This window comes from Gorilla gorilla, chromosome X (assembly GCF_029281585.2).
Source record: "Gorilla gorilla gorilla isolate KB3781 chromosome X, NHGRI_mGorGor1-v2.1_pri, whole genome shotgun sequence".
NCBI classification, from domain to species: domain Eukaryota; kingdom Metazoa; phylum Chordata; class Mammalia; order Primates; family Hominidae; genus Gorilla; species Gorilla gorilla.
This window is the reverse complement of record NC_073247.2, coordinates 168,825,573-168,844,983: the sequence shown is the minus strand read 5'-3', so window position 1 is coordinate 168,844,983 and position 19,411 is coordinate 168,825,573.

Below are 19,411 nucleotides of genomic sequence, written 5' to 3'. Positions count from 1 at the left end.
AACATGGAAATGACTACACTGCCATCTGTATAAACATGGAAATATCTACACAGCCATCTTTATAAAGATGGACATATCTACACCGTCTTGTGTACGAAAATGGAAATATCTACACCGCCATCTGTATCAAGATGGAAATATGTACACCGCCATCTGTATAAAGATGGAAATATCTACACCGCCACCTGTATAAACATGGAAATATCTATACCGCCATCTCTATAAACATGGAAATATCTACACCGCCATATCTAAAAACATGGAAATATCTACACCGACATCTCTATGAACATGGAAACATGTACACCGAAATCTGTATAAAGATGGAAATATCTACACAGCCATCTGTAAAAATATGGGAATATCTACACCGCTATCTGTATAAGGATGGAAATATCCACACCACCATCTATATGAACCTTTAAATATCTACACCGCTATCTGCATAAATTTGGAAATGTCTACACCACAATCTCTATAAACATGGAAATATCTACACTGCTATCTGTATAAACAAGGAAATATCTACACCTCTGTCTCTATAAACATGGAAATATCTACATCGCTATGCCTATTAACATTGAAATAACTACAGCGTTATCTCTAAAAACATGGAAATATCTACACCCCCTTCTGTATAAACAAGGAAATATCTACACCGTCATCTCTATAAACATGGAAATATCTACACCGCCATCTGTATGAACATGGAAATATCTACACCGCCATCTGTATAACGATGGAAATATCTACACAGCTAACTGTATAAACATGGAAATATCTACACCGCCATCTCTATAAACATGGAAATATCTGCACCGCCATCTGTATAAACATGGAAATATCTACACCGCCATCTGTATAAACATGGAAATATCTACAAAGCCATCTGTATGAACATGGAAATATCTACACCGCCATCTGTATAAAGATGGAAATAACCACACCACCATCTGTATAAACATGGAAATATATGCAACATCATCTCTATAAACATGGAAATATCTACACCGCCATCTGTATAAATGTGGAAATGTCTAAACCGCTATCTCTATAAACATGGAAATATCTACACCCCCTTCTGTATAAACAAGGAAATATCTACACCGTCATCTCTATAAACATGGAAATATCTACACCGCCATCTGTATGAACATGGAAATATATGCAACATCATCTCTATAAACATGGAAATATCTACACCGCCATCTGTATAAATGTGGAAATGTCTACACCGCTATCTCTATAAACATGGAAATATCTTCACCGCTATCTGTATAAACAAGGAAATATCTACACCCCTGTCTCTATAAAAATGGAAATATCTACACCGCTATGCCTATTAACATGGAAATAACTACACCACTATCTCTATAAACATGGAAATATCTACACCGCCATCTGTATAACGATGGAAATATCTACACAGCTAACTGTATAAACATGGAAATAGCTACACCGCTATCTGTATAAACATGGAAATATCTACACCGCCATGTCTAAAAACATGGAAATATCTACACCGACATCTCTATGAACATGGAAATATCTACACCCCCTTCTGTATAAACATGGAAATATCTACGCCGCCATCTCTATAAACATCGAAATACCTACACCGCCATCTGTATAAAGAAGGAAATATCAACACCGCGATCTGTATAATCATGGAAATATCTACACCACCATGTGTATAAAAATTGAAATACCTACACAGCTATCTGTATAAACATGGAAATATCTACACCGCCATCTCTATAAACATGGAAATATCTACACCCCCTTCTGTATAAACATGGAAATATCTACACCGTCATCTCTATAAACATGGAAATATCTAAACCGCCATCTGTATGAACATGGAAATATCTACACCGCCATCTCTATAACGATGGAAATATCTACACAGCTAACTGTATAAACATGGAAATATCTACACCGCTATCCGTATAAACAGGGAAATATCTACACCGCCATGTCTAAAAACATGGAAATATCTACACCGACATCTCTATGAACATGGAAACATGTACACCGAAATCTGTATAAAGATGGGAATATCTACACCGCTATCTGTATAAGGATGGAAATATCCACACCACCATCTGTATTAACCTTTAAATATCTACACCGCTATCTGTATAAATTTGGAAATGTCTACACCGCTATATCTATAAACATGGAAATACATTCACCGCTATCTGTATAAACAAGGAAACATCTACACCTCTGTCTCTATAAATATGGAAATATCTACATCGCTATGCCTATTAACATTGAAATAACTACACCGTTATCTCTATAAACATGGAAATATCTACACCGCCATCTCCATAAACATGGAAATATCTACACCGCCATCTGTATGAACATGGAAATTTCTACATGGCTATCTGTATAAGGATGGAAATATCTGCACCGCCATCTGTAAGAACATGGAAATATCTACACCGCTATCTGTATAAACGTGGAAATGTCTACACAGCTATCTCTATAAACATGGAAATATCTACACCGCTATCTGTATAAACTAGGAAATATCTACACCTCTATCTCTATAAACATGGAAATATCTACAGCGCTATGCCTATTTACATGGAAATAACTACACCGCTATCTCTATAAACATGGAAATATCTATACCGCCATCTCTATAAACATGGAAATATCTACACTGCCATCTGTATAAACATGGAAGTATCTACACCGCGATTTGTATAAACATGGATATATCTACACTGCCATCTGTATAAAGATGGAAATATCTACACTGCTATCTGTATAAACATGGAAATATCTACACCGCCATATCTATAAACATGGAAATGACTACACTGCCATCTGTATAAACATGGAAATATCTACACAGCCATCTGTATAAAGATGGATATATCTACACCGTCTTGTGTATGAACATGGAAATATCTACACCGCCATCTGTATAAAGATGGAAATATGCACACCGCCATCTGTATAAAGATGGAAATATCTACACCGCCACCTGTATAAACATGGAAATATCTATACCGCCATCTCTATAAACATGGAAATATCTACACCGCCATATCTAAAAATATGGAAATATCTACACCGACATCTCTATGAACATGGAAAAATGTACACCGAAATCTGTATAAAGATGGAAATATCTACACAGCCATCTGTAAAAATATGGGAATATCTACACCGCTATCTGTATAAGGATGGAAATATCCACACCACCATCTATATGAACCTTTAAATATCTACACCGCTATCTGCATAAATTTGGAAATGTCTACACCACAATCTCTATAAACATGGAAATATCTACACCGCTATCTATATAAACAAGGAAACATCTACACCTGTGTCTCTATAAACATGGAAAAGTCTACATCGCTATGCCTATTAACATTGAAATAACTACACCGTTATCTCTATAAACATGGAAATATCTACACCGCCATCTCCATAAACATGGAAATATCTACACCTCCATCTGTATAAACATGGAAATTTCTACATGGCTATCTGTATAAGGATGGAAATATCTGCACCGCCGTCTGTAAGAACATGGAAATATCTACACCGCTATCTGTATAAACGTGGAAATGTCTACACCGCTATCTCTATAAATATGGAAATATCTACACCGCTATCTGTATAAACTAGGAAATATCTACACCTCTATCTCTATAAACATGGAAATATCAACACCGCTATCTGTATGAACATGGAATTATCATAACAGCCATCTGTATGAACATGGATATGTCTACACAGCCATCTGTATGAACATGGAAATAGCTACACCGCTATCTATATGAACATGGAAATAGCTGCACCGCCATCTGTATGAACATGGAATTATCTGCACGGCCATCAGTACGAACATACAAATATCTACACCGCCATCTGTATTAAGATGGAGATATCTACACCGCTATCTGTATAAACATGGAAATATCTACACCGCTATCTGTATAAACATGGAAATATCTACACCGCTACCTGTATAAACATGGAAATATCAGCAATGCTATCAGTATGAACATGGAAATATCAGCCCCTCTATCTGTATGAACATGGAAATATCTACACCACTATCTGTATGAACATGGAAATATCTACACCGCTATCTGTATGAACATGGAATTATAACCGCCATCTGTATGAACATGGATATGTCTACACAGCCATCTGTATGAACATGGAAATAGCTACACCGCTATCTGTATGAACATGGAAATAGCTGCACCGCTATCTGTATGAACATGGATATATCTACACAGCCATCTGGATGAACATGGAAATATCTACACCGCTCTCTGTATGAACATGGAAATATCTACACCGTTATGTGTGTAAACATGCATACATCTTCACCGCTATCTGTATAAACATGGAAATATCTACACCGCTATCTGTATGAGCATGGAAATATCTAAACCGCTATCGGAATGAAAATGGAAATATCTACACAGCTATCTGCATATACATGGAAATATCTACACAGCTATCTCTTTACACATGGAAATAACTACAACGCTATCTGAATGAACATGGAAATATCTACACCGCCATCTGTATGAACATGGAAATATCTGCACGGCCATCTGTATGAACATATAAATATCTACACAGCCATCTGTATTAAGATGGAGATATCTACAGCGCTATCTGTATAAACATGGAAATATCTACACCGCTATCTGTATAAACATGGAAATATCTACACCGCTATCTGTATGAACATGGAAATAGCTACACCACTATCTGTATGAACATGGAAATATCTGCACCGCTATCTGTATGAACATGGAATTATCATCACCGCCATCTGTATGAACATGGATATGTCTACACAGCAATCTGGATGAACATTGAAATATCTACACCGCTATCTGTATGAACATGGAAATAGCTACACCGCTATCTGTATGAAAATGGAAATATCTACACCTCTATCTGTATGAACATGGAAATATCTACACCGCTATCTGTATGAACATGGAAATAGCTACACCGCCATCTGTATGAACATGGAAATAGCTGCACCGCTATCTGTATGAACATGGATATATCTACGCAGCCATCTGGATGAACATGGAAATATCTACACCGCTATCTGTATGAACATGGAAATATCTACACCGTTATCTGTGTAAACATGCATACATCTTCACCGCTATCTGTATAAACATGGAAATATCTACACTGCTATCTGTATGAACATGGAAATATCTAAACCGCTATCTGCATGAAAATGGAAATATCTACACAGCTATCTGCATATACATGGAAATATCTACACAGCTATCTCTTTACACATGGAAATAACTACACCGCTATCTGTATGAACATGGAAATATCTACACCGCCATCTGTATGAACATGGAAATATCTGCACGGCCATCTCTATGAACATATAAATATCTACACCGCCATCTGTTAATGTGGAGATATCTACAACGCTACCTGTATAAACATGGAAATATCAGCACTGCTATCTGTATGAACATGGAAATATCAGCCCCTCTATCTGTATGAACATGGAAATATCTACACCACTATCTGTATGAACATGGAAATATCTACACCGCTATCTGTATGAACATGGATATATCAACACCGCTATCTGTAAGAACAAGGAAATATCTACACCGCTATCTGTATGAACATGGAAAAAGCTACACCGCTATCTGTATGAACATGGAAATATCTACACCACTATCTGTATGAACATGGAAATATCTAAACCGCTATCTGTATGAACTTGGATATATCTACACAGCCATCTGGTTGAACATGGAAATATCTACACCGCTATATGTATGAACATGGAAATATCTACACCGCTATCTCTGTAAACATGCATACATCTTCACCGCTATCTGTATAAACATGGAAATATCTACACCGCTATCTGTATGAACATGGAAATATCTACACTGCTATCTGTTTCAACATGGAAATATCTAAACCGCTATCTGCACTAAAATGGAAATATCTACACAGCTATCTGCATATACATGGAAATATCTACACAGCTATCTCCTTGCACATGGAAATAACTACACCGCTATCTGTATGAACATGGAATATCTACACCGCCATCTGTATGAACATGGAAATATCTGCACGGCCATCTGTACGAACATATAAATATCTACACCGCCATCTGTATTAAGATGGAGATATCTACACCGCTATCTGTATAAACATGGAAATATCTACACCGCTATCTGTATAAACATGGAAATATCTACATCGCTACCGTTATAAACATGGAAATATCAGCACCGCTATCAGTATGAACATGGAAATATCAGCCCCTCTATCTGTATGAACATGGAAATATCTACACCACTATATGTATGAACATGGAATTATCATCACCGCCATCTGTATGAACATGGATATGTCTACACAGCCATCTGTATGAACATGGAAATAGCTACACCGCTATCTGTATGAACATGGAAATAGCTGCACCGCTATCTGTATGAACATGGATATATCTACACAGCCATCTGGATGAACATGGAAATATCTACACCGCTATCTGTATGAACATGGAAATATCTACACCGCTATCTGTATGAACATGGATATATCAACACAGCCATCTGGATGAACATGGAAATATCTATACCGCTATCTGTGTAAACATGCATACATCTTCACCGCTATCTGTATAAACATGGAAATATATACACCGCTATCTGTATGAACATGGAAATATCTACAACGCTATCTGTTTGAACATGCACATATCTACACCTCTATCTGCATGAAAATGGAAATATCTACACAGCTATCAGCATATACATGGAAATATCCACAGCTATCTCTTTACACATGGAAATAACTACACCGATATCTGTATGAACATGGAAATATCTGCACGGCCATCTGTATGAACACATAAATATCTACTCCGCCATCTGAATTAAGATGGAGATATCTACACCGCTATCTGTATAAACCTGGAAATATCTACACCGCTATCTGTATAAACATGGAAATATCTACACCGCTATCTGTATAAACATGGAAATATCTACACCGCTACCTGTATAAACATGGAAATATCAGCACCGCTATCTGTATGAACATGGAAATATCAACACCGCTATCTGTATGAACAAGGAAATATCTACACCGCTATCTGTATGAACATGGAAAAAGCTACACCGCTATCTGTATGAACATGGAAATATCTACACCACTATCTGTATGAACATGGAAATATCCAAACCGCTATCTGTATGAACTTGGATATATCTACACAGCCATCTGGATGAACATGGAAATATCTACACCGCTACCTGTATAAACATGGAAATATCTACACCGCTATCTGTATGAACATGGAAATATCAACACCGCTATCTGTAAGAACAAGGAAATATCTACACCGCTATCTGTATGAACATGGAAAAAGCTACAATGCTATCTGTATGAACATGGAAATATCTACACCACTATCTGTATGAACATGGAAATATCTACGCCGCTATCTGTATGAACATGGAAATATCTAAACCGCTATCTGTATGAACTTGGATATATCTACACAGCCAACTGGATGAACATGGAAATATCTACACCGCTATCTGTATGAACATGGAAATATCTACACCGCTATCTGTGTAAACATGCATACATCTTCACCGCTATCTGTATCAACATGGAAATATCTACACCGCTATCTGTATGAACATGGAAATATCTACACCGCTATCTGTTTGAACATGGAAATATCTAAACCGCTATCTGCTTGAAAATGGAAATATCTACACAGCTATCTGCATATACATGGAAATATCTACACAGCTATCTCCTTGCACATGGAAATAACTACACCGCTATCTGTATGAACATGGAAATATCTACACCGCTACCTGTATAAACATGGAAATATCAGCACCGCTATCAGTATGAACATGGAAATATCAGCCCCTCTATCTGTATGAGCATGGAAATATCTACACCACTATGTGTATGAACATGGAAATATCTACACCGCTATCTGTATGAACATGGAATTATCATAACCGCCATCTGTATGAACATGGATATGTCTACACAGCCATCTGTATGAACATGGAAATAGCTACACCGCTATCTGTATGAACATGGAAATAGCTGCACCGCCATCTGTATGAACATGGAATTATCTGCACGGCCATCAGTACGAACATACAAATATCTACACCGCCATCTGTATTAAGATGGAGATATCTACACCGCTATCTGTATAAACATGGAAATATCTACACCGCTATCTGTATAAACATGGAAATATCTACACCGCTACCTGTATAAACATGGAAATATCAGCACCGCTATCAGTATGAACATGGAAATATCAGCCCCTCTATCTGTATGAACATGGAAATATCTACACCACTATCTGTATGAACATGGAAATATCTACACCGCTATCTGTATGAACATGGAATTATCATAACCGCCATCTGTATGAACATGGATATGTCTACACAGCCATCTGTATGAACATGGAAATAGCTACACCGCTATCTGTATGAACATGGAAATAGCTGCACCGCTACCTGTATGAACATGGATATATCTACACAGCCATCTGGATGAACATGGAAATATCTACACCGCTCTCTGTATGAACATGGAAATATCTACACCGTTATCTGTGTAAACATGCATACATCTTCACCGCTATCTGCATAAACATGGAAATATCTACACCGCTATCTGTATGAACATGGAAATATCTAAACCGCTATCGGAATGAAAATGGAAATATCTACACAGCTATCTGCATATACATGGAAATATCTACACAGCTATCTCTTTACACATGGAAATAACTACAACGCTATCTGAATGAACATGGAAATATCTACACCGCCATCTGTATGAACATGGAAATATCTGCACGGCCATCTGTATGAACATATAAATATCTACACAGCCATCTGTATTAAGATGGAGATATCTACAGCGCTATCAGTATAAACATGGAAATATCTACACCGCTATCTGTATAAACATGGAAATATCTACACCGCTATCTGTATGAACATGGAAATAGCTACACCACTATCTGTATGAACATGGAAATATCTGCACCGCTATCTGTATGAACATGGAATTATCATCACCGCCATCTGTATGAACATGGATATGTCTACACAGCCATCTGGATGAACATTGAAATATCTACATCGCTATCTGTATGAACATGGAAATAGCTACACCGCTATCTGTATGAACATGGAAATATCTACACCTCTATCTGTATGAACATGGAAATATCTACACCGCTATCTGTATGAACATGGAAATAGCTACACCGCTATCTGTATGAACATGGAAATAACTGCACCGCTATCTGTATGAACATGGATATATCTACGCAGCCATCTGGATGAACATGGAAATATCTACACCGCTATCTGTATGAACATGGAAATATCTACACCGTTATCTGTGTAAACATGCATACATCTTCACCGCTATCTGTATAAACATGGAAATATCTACACTGCTATCTGTATGAACATGGAAATATCTAAACCGCTATCTGCATGAAAATGGAAATATCTACTCAGCTATCTGCATATACATGGAAATATCTACACAGCTATCTCTTTACCCATGGAAATAACTACACCGCTATCTGTATGAACATGGAAATATCTACACCGCCATCTGTATGAACATGGAAATATCTGCACGGCCATCTCTATGAACATATAAATATCTACACCGCCATCTGTTAATGTGGAGATATCTACACCGCTACCTGTATAAACATGGAAATATCAGCACCGCTATCTGTATGAACATGGAAATATCAGCCCCTCTATCTGTATGAACATGGAAATATCTACACCAATATCTGTATGAACATGGAAATATCTACACCGCTATCTGTATGAACATGGATATATCAACACAGCCATCTGGATGAACATGGAAATATCTACACCGCTATCTGTGTAAACATGCATACATCTTCACCGCTATCTGTATAAACATGGAAATATATACACCGCTATCTGGATGAACATGGAAATATCTACACCGCTATCTGAACATGCAAACACCTACACCACTATCTGCATGAAAATGGAAATATCTACACAGCTATCTGAATATACATGGAAATATCTTCACAGCTATCTCTTTACACATGGAAATAACTACACCGCTATCTGTATGAATATAGAAATATCTGCACCGCCATCTGTATGAACATATAAATATCTACACCGCCATCTGTATTAAGATGGAGATATCTACACCGCTATCTATATAAACTTGGAAATATGTACACCGCTATCCGTATAAACATGGATATATCTACACCGGTATCTGTATAAACATGGAAATATCTACACCGCTACCTGTATAAACATGGAAATATAAGCACTGCTCTCTGTATGAACATGGAAATATCTACACCGCTATCTGTACGAACATGGAAATATCTACACCGCTATCTGTATGAACATGGAAATAGCTACACCGCTATCTGTATGAACATGGAAATATCTTCACCGCTATCTGTATAAACATGGAAATATCTTCACCGCCATCTGTATGAACATGGATATATCTACACAGCCGTCTGGAAGAACATGGAAATATCTACACCGCTATCTGTATGAACATGGATATATCTTCATCGCCATCTGTATGAACATGGATATATCAACACAGCCATCTGGATGAACATGGAAATATCTACACCGCTCTCTGTGTAAACATGCATACATCTTCACCGCTATCTGTATAAACATGGAAATATATACACCGCTATCTGTATGAACATGGAAATATCTACAACGCTATCTGTTTGAACATGCACATATCTACACCTCTATCTGCATGAAAATGAAAATATCTGCACAGCTATCAGCATATACATGGAAATATCTACACAGCTATCTCTTTACACATGGAAATAACTACACCGCTATCTGTATGAACATGGAAATATCTGCACGGCCATCTGTATGAACATATAAATATCTGCTCCGCCATCTGAATTAAGATGGAGATATCTACACCGCTATCTGTATAAACCTAGAAATATCTACACCGCTATCTGTATAAACATGGAAATATCTACACCGCTATCTGTATAAACATGGAAATATCTACACCGCTACCTGTATAAACATGGAAATATCAGCACCGCTATCTGTATGAACATGGAAATATCAACACCGCTATCTGTACGAACAAGGATATATCTACACCGCTATCTGTATGAACATGGAAAAAGCTACACCGCTATCTGTATGAACATGGAAATATCTACACCACTATCTGTATGAACATGGAAATATCTAAACCGCTATCTGTATGAACTTGGATATACCTACACAGCCATCTGGATGAACATGGAAATATCTACACCGCTATCTGTATGAACATGGAAATATCTACACCGCTATCTGTGTAAACATGCATACATCTTCACCGCTATCTGTATAAACATGGAAATATCTACACCGCTATCTGTATGAACATGGAAATATCTACACTGCTATCTGTTTGAACATGGAAATATCTAAACCGCTATCTGCATGAAAATGGAAATATCTACACAGCTATCTGCATATACATGGAAATATCTACACAGCTATCTCCTTGCACATGGAAATAACTACACCGCTATCTGTATGAACATGGAAATATCTACACCGCCATCTGTATGAACATGGAAATATCTGCACGGCCATCTGTACGAACCTATAAATATCTACACCGCCATCTGTATTAAGATGGAGATATCTACACCGCTATCTGTATAAACATGGAAATATCTACACCGCTATCTGTATAAACATGGAAATATCTACACCGCTACCTGTATAAACATGGAAATATCAGCACCGCTATCAGTATGAACATGGAAATATCAGCCCCTCTATCTGTATGAACATGGAAATATCTACACCACTATCTGTATGAATATGGAATTATCATCACCGCCATCTGTATGAACATGGATATGTCTACACAGCCATCTGTATGAACATGGAAATAGCTACACCGCTATCTGTATGAACATGGAAATAGCTGCACCGCTATCTGTATGAACATGGATATATCTACACAGCCATCTGGATGAACATGGAAATATCTACACGGCTATCTGTATGAACATGGAAATATCTACACCGCTATCTGTATGAACATGGATATATCAACACAGCCATCTGGATGAACATGGAAATATCTATACCGCTATCTGTGTAAACATGCATACATCTTCACCGCTATCTGTATAAACATGGAAATATATACACCGCTATCTGTATGAACATGGAAATATCTGCAACGCTATCTGTTTGAACATGCACATATCTACACCTCTATCTGCATGAAAATGGAAATATCTACACAGCTATCAGCATATACATGGAAATATCTACACAGCTATCTCTTTACACATGGAAATAACTACACCGCTATCTGTATGAACATGGAAATATCTGCACGGCCATCTGTATGAACATATAAATATCTACACCGCCATCTGAATTAAGATGGAGATATCTACACCGCTATCTGTATAAACCTGGAAATATCTACACCGCTATCTGTATAAACATGGAAATATCTACACCGCTATCTGTATAAACATGGAAATATCTACACCGCTACCTGTATAAACATGGAAATATCAGCACCGCTATCTGTATGAACATGGAAATATCAACACCGCTATCTGTACGAACAAGGAAATATCTACACCGCTATCTCTATGAACATGGAAAAAGCTACACCGCTATCTGTATGAACATGGAAATATCTACAGCACTATCTGTATGAACATGGAAATATTTAAACCGCTATCTGTATGAACTTGGATATATCTACATAGCCATCTGGATGAACATGGAAATATCTACACCGCTACCTGTATAAACATGGAAATATCTACACCGCTATCTGTATGAACATGGAAATATCAACACCGCTATCTGTAAGAACAAGGAAATATCTACACCGCTATCTGTATGAACATGGAAAAAGCTACACCGCTATCTGTATGAACATGGAAATATCTACACCACTATCTGTATGAACATGGAAATATCTAAACCGCTATCTGTATGAACTTGGATATATCTACACAGCCAACTGGATGAACATGGAAATATCTACACCGCTATCTGTATGAACATGGAAATATCTACACCGCTATCTGTGTAAACATGCATACATCTTCACCGCTATCTGTATAAACATGGAAATATCTACACCGCTATCAGTATGAACATGGAAATATCTACACCGCTATGTGTTTCAACATGGAAATATCTAAACCGCTATCTGCATGAAAATGGAAAAATCTACACAGCTATCTGCATATACATGGAAATATCTACACAGCTATCTCCTTGCACATGGAAATAACTACACCGCTATCTGTATGAACATGGAAATATCTACACCGCCATCTGTATGAACATGGAATTATCTGCACGGCCATCAGTACGAACATATAAATATCTACACCGCCATCTGTATTAAGATGGAGATATCTACACCGCTATCTGTATAAACATGGAAATATCTACACCGCTATCTGTATAAACATGGATATATCTACACCGCTACCTGTATAAACATGGAAATATCAGCACCGCTATCAGTATGAACATGGAAATATCAGCCCCTCTATCTGTATGAACATGGAAATATCTACACCACTATCTGTATGAACATGGAAATATCTACACCGCTATCTGTATGAACATGGAATTACCATAACTGCCATCTGTATGAACATGGATATGTCTACACAGCCATCTGTATGAACATGGAAATAGCTACACCGCTATCTGTATGAACATGGAAATAGCTGCACCGCTATCTGTATGAACATGGATATATCTACACAGCCATCTGGATGAACATGGAAATATCTACACCGCTATCTGTATGAACATGGAAATATCTACACCGTTATCTGTGTAAACATGCATACATCTTCACCGCTTTCTGTATAAACATGGAAATATCTACACTGCTATCTGTATGAACATGGAAATATCTAAACCGCTATCTGCATGAAAATGGAAATATCTACACAGCTATCTGCATATACATGGAAATATCTACACAGCTATCTCTTTACACATGGAAATAACTACAACGCTATCTGTATGAACATGGAAATATCTACACCGCCATCTGTATGAACATGGAAATATCTGCACGGCCATCTGTATGAACATATAAATATCTACACCGCCATCTGTATTAAGATGGAGATATCTACAGCGCTATCTGTATAAACATGGAAATATCTACACCGCTATCTGTATAAACATGGAAATATCTACACCGCTATCTGTATGAACATGGAAATAGCTACACCACTATCTGTATGAACATGGAAATATCTGCACCGCTATCTGTATGAACATGGAATTATCATCACGGCCATCTGTATGAACATGGATATGTCTACACAGCCATCTGGATGAACATTGAAATATCTACACCGCTATCTGTATGAACATGGAAATAGCTACACCGCTATCTGTATGAACATGGAAATATCTACACCTCTATCTGTATGAACATGGAAATATCTACACCGCTATCTGTATGAACATGGAAATAGCTACACCGCTATCTGTATGAACATGGAAATAGCTGCACCGCTATCTGTATGAACATGGATATATCTACGCAGCCATCTGGATGAACATGGAAATATCTACACCGCTATCTGTATGAACATGGAAATATCTACACCGTTATCTGTGTAAACATGCATACATCTTCACCGCTATCTGTATAAACATTGAAATATCTACACTGCTATCTGTATGAACATGGAAATATCTAAACCGCTATCTGCATGAAAATGGAAATATCTACACAGCTATCTGCATATACATGGAAATATCTACACCGCTATCTGTATGAACATGGAAATATCTTCACCGCCATCTGTATGAACATGGATATATCTACACAGCCATCTGGATGAACATGGAAATATTTACCCCACTATCTGCATGAACATGGAAATAGCTACACCGCTATCTGTATGAACATGGAAATATCTACACCACTATCTGTATGAACATGGAAATATCTACACCGCTATCTGTATGAACATGGATATATCAACACAGCCATCTGGAAGAACATGGAAATATCTACACCGCTATCTGTGTAAACATGCATACATCTTCACTGCTATCTGTAGAAACATGGAAATATATACACCGCTATCTGTATGAACATGGAAATATCTACACCGCTATCTGTTTGAACATGCACATATCTACACCGCTATCTGCATGAAAATGGAAATATCTACACCGCTATCAGCATATACATGGAAATATCTACACAGCTATCTCTTTACACATGGAAATAACTACACCGCTATCTGTATGAACATGGAAATATCTGCACGGCCATCTGTATGAACATATAAATATCTACACCGCCATCTGAATTAAGATGGAGATATCTACACCACTATCTGTATAAACCTGGAAATATCTACACCGCTATCTGTATAAACATGGAAATATCTACACCGCTATCTGTATAAACATGGAAATATCTACACCGCTACCTGTACACACATGGAAATATCAGCACCGCTATCTGCATGAACATGGAAATATCTACACCGCTATCTGTACGAACAAGGAAATATCTACACCGCTATCTGTATGAACATGGAAAAAGCTACACCGCTATCTGTATGAACATGGAAATATCTACACCAATATCTGCATGTACATGAAGATATCTAAACCGCTATCTGTATGAACTTGGATATATCTACACAGCCATCTGCATGAACATGGAAATATCTACTCCGCTATCTGTATGAACATGGAAATATCTACACCGCTATCTGTATGAACATGGAAATATCTACACCGCTATCTGTTTGAACATGGAAATATCTAAACCGCTATTTGCATGAAAATGGAAATATCTACACAGCTATCTGCATATACATGGAAATATCTACACAGCTATCTCCTTGCACATGGAAATAACTACACCGCTATCTGTATGAACATGGAAATATCTACACCGCCATCTGTATGAACATGGAAATATCTGCACGGCCATCTGTATGAACATATAAATATCTACACCGCCATCTGTATTAAGATGGAGATATCTACACCGCAATCTGTATAAACATGGAAATATCTACACCGCTACCTGTATAAACATGGAAATATCAGCACCGCTATCAGTATGAACATGGAAATATCAGCCCCTCTATCTGTATGAACATGGAAATATCTACACCACTATCTGAATGAACATGGAAATATCTACACCGCTATCTGTATGAACATGGAATTATCATCACCGCCATCTGTATGAACATGGATATGTCTACACAGCCATCTGGATGAACATGGAAATATCTACACCGCTATCTGTATGAACATGGAAATAGCTTCACCGCTATCTGTATAAACATGGAAATATCTACACCGCTACCTGTATAAACATGGAAATATCTACACCGCTATCTGTATGAACATGGAAATATCTACACCGCTATCTGTATGAACATGGAAATATCTACAGCACTATCTGTATGAACATGGAAATATCTACACCGCTATCTGTATGAACATGGATATATCTACACAGCCATCTGGATGAGCATGGAAATATCTACACGGCTATCTGAACATGGAAATATCTACACCGCTATCTGTGTAAACATGCATACATCATCACCGCTATCTGTATAAACATGGAAATATCTACACCGCTATCTGTATGAAGATGGAAATATATACACCGCTATCTGTTTGAACATGGAAATATCTAAACCGCTATATGCATGAAAATGGAAATATCTACACAGCTATCTGCATATACATGGAAATATCTAGGCAGCTAACCCTTTACACATGGAAATAACTACACCGCTATCTGTATGAACATGGAAATATCTACACCGCCATCTGAATGAACATGGAAATATCTGCACGGCCATCTGTATGAACATATAAATATCTACACCGCCATCTGTATTAAGGCGGAGATATCTACACCGCTATCTGTTTAAACATGGAAATATCTACACCGCTATCTGTATGAACATGGAAATATCTACACCGCTATCTGTATAAACATGGAAATATCTACACCGCTACCTGTAAAAACATGTAAATACCAGCACCGCTATCTGTATGAACATGGAAATATCAGCCCCTCTATCTGTATGAGCATGGAAATATCTACACCACTATCTGTATGAACATGGAAATATCTACACCGCTATCTGTATGAACATGGAAATATCTTCACCGCCATCTGTATGAACATGGATATAACTACACAGCCTTCTGGATGAACATGGAAATATCTACACCGCTATCTGTATGAACATGGAAATAGCTACACTGCTATCTGTATGAACATGGAAATATCTACACCACTATCTGTATGAATATGGAAATATCTACACCGCCATCTGTATGAGCATGGATATATCTACACAGCCATCTGGATGAAGATGGAAATATCTACACAGCCATCTGGATGAACGTGGAAATATCTACACCTCTATCTGTATGAACATGGAAATATCTACACCGCTATCTGTGTAAACATGCATACATCTTCACCGCTATCTGTATAAACATGGAAATATCTTCACCACCATCTGTATGAACATGGATATATCTACACAGCCGTCTGGATGAACATGGAAATATCTACACCGCTATCTGTATGAACATGGATATATCTTCACCGCCATCTGTATGAACATGGATATATCTACACAGCCATCTGGATGAACATGGAAATATCTACCCCGCTATCAGTATGAACATGGAAATATATACACCGCTATCTGTATGAACATGGAAATATCTACACCACTATCTGTATGAACATGGAAATATCTACCCCGCTATCTGTATGAACTTGGATATATCTACACAGCCATCTGGATGAACATGGAAATATCTACACCGCTATCTGTGTAAACATGCATACATCTTCACCGCTATCTGTATAAACATGGAAATATATACACCGCTATCTGTATGAACATGGAAATATCTACACTGCTATCTGAACATGCAAATATCTACACCGCTATATGCATGAAAATGGAAATATCTACACAGCTATCAGCATATACATGGAAATATCTACACAGCTATCTCTTTACACATGGAAATAACTACATCGCTCTCTGTATGAACATGGCAATATCTGCACGGCCAACTGTATGAACATATAAATATCTACACCGCCATCTGTATTAAGATGGGGATATCTACACCGCTATCTGTATAAACCTGGAAATATCTACACCGCTACCTGTATAAACATGGAAATATCAGCACCGCTATCTGTATGAACATGGAAATATCTACACCACTATCTGTACGAACAAGGAAATATCTACCCCGCTATCTGTATGAACATGGAAAAAGCTACACCGCTATCTGTATGAACATGGAAATATCTACACCGCTATCTGTATGAACATGGAAATATCTACACCGCTATCTGAATGAACTTGGATATATCTACCCAGCCATCTGGATGAACATGGAAATATCTACACCGCTATCTGTATGAACATGGAAATATCTACACCGCTATCTGTTTGAATATGGAAATATCTAAACCGCTATCTTCATGAAAATGGAAATATCAACACAGCTATCTGCATATACATGGAAATATCTACACAGCTATCTCTTTGCACATGGAAATAACTACACCGCTATCTGTATGAACATGGAAATATCTACACCGCCATCTGTATGAACATGGAAATATCTGCACGGCCATCTGTATGAACATACACATATCTACACCGCCATCTGTATTATGATGGAGATATCTAAACCGCTATCTGTATAAACATGGAAATATCTACACCGCTATCTGTATAAACATGGAAATATCTACACCGCTACCTGTATAAACATGGAAATATCAGCACCGCTATCTGTATGAACATGGAAATATCAGCCGCTCTATCTGTATGAACATGGAAATATCTCCACCACTATGTGTATGAACATGGAAATATCTACACAGCTATCTGTATGAACATGGAATTATCATCACCGCCATCTGTATGAACATGGATATGTCTACACAGCCATCTGGATGAACATCGAAATATCTACACCGCTATCTGTATGAACATGGAAATAGCTTCACCGCTATCTGTATGAAAATGGAAATATCTACACCACTAACTGTATGAACATGGAAATATCTACTCCGCTATCTGTATGAACACGGAAATATCTTCATCGCCATATGTATGAACATGGATATATCTACAAAGCCATCTGGATGAACATGGAAATATCTACACCGCTATCTGTATAAACATGGAAATATCTACACCGCTATCTGTATAAACATGGAA